The sequence below is a fragment of the Eurypyga helias genome, unplaced genomic scaffold, assembly GCF_000690775.1.
Source record: "Eurypyga helias isolate BGI_N326 unplaced genomic scaffold, ASM69077v1 scaffold49188, whole genome shotgun sequence".
NCBI lineage: Eukaryota > Metazoa > Chordata > Aves > Eurypygiformes > Eurypygidae > Eurypyga > Eurypyga helias.
Window position 1 is genome coordinate 1420 of NW_010268520.1, and position 280 is coordinate 1699.

Consider the following 280-nt stretch of genomic DNA (forward strand, 5'->3'; position numbering starts at 1 on the left):
AAAACTCTTTTCTTCACCAAGGGGGAAACTGCTTTGCTGTTATTTTAAAGGACACTCCTCCTGGCCAGCAACATATCCCTTTGGTAACCCACCTGGTCTAACGGTTTACGAAAAATGAGAGTAAATAGCAGAAAACAGATTAAGATTCTACTTCCAGTCTGTTCTTAAAAGATTTTTCAACCTTGCCATAACACGGGGTCATGATCACCTTTCCAACAGTGCTCCTCGGATGCCGGCTGTCTGGCGAGCGGGTTGGGCGAGGGGGCGGCAGGCGCTGCCC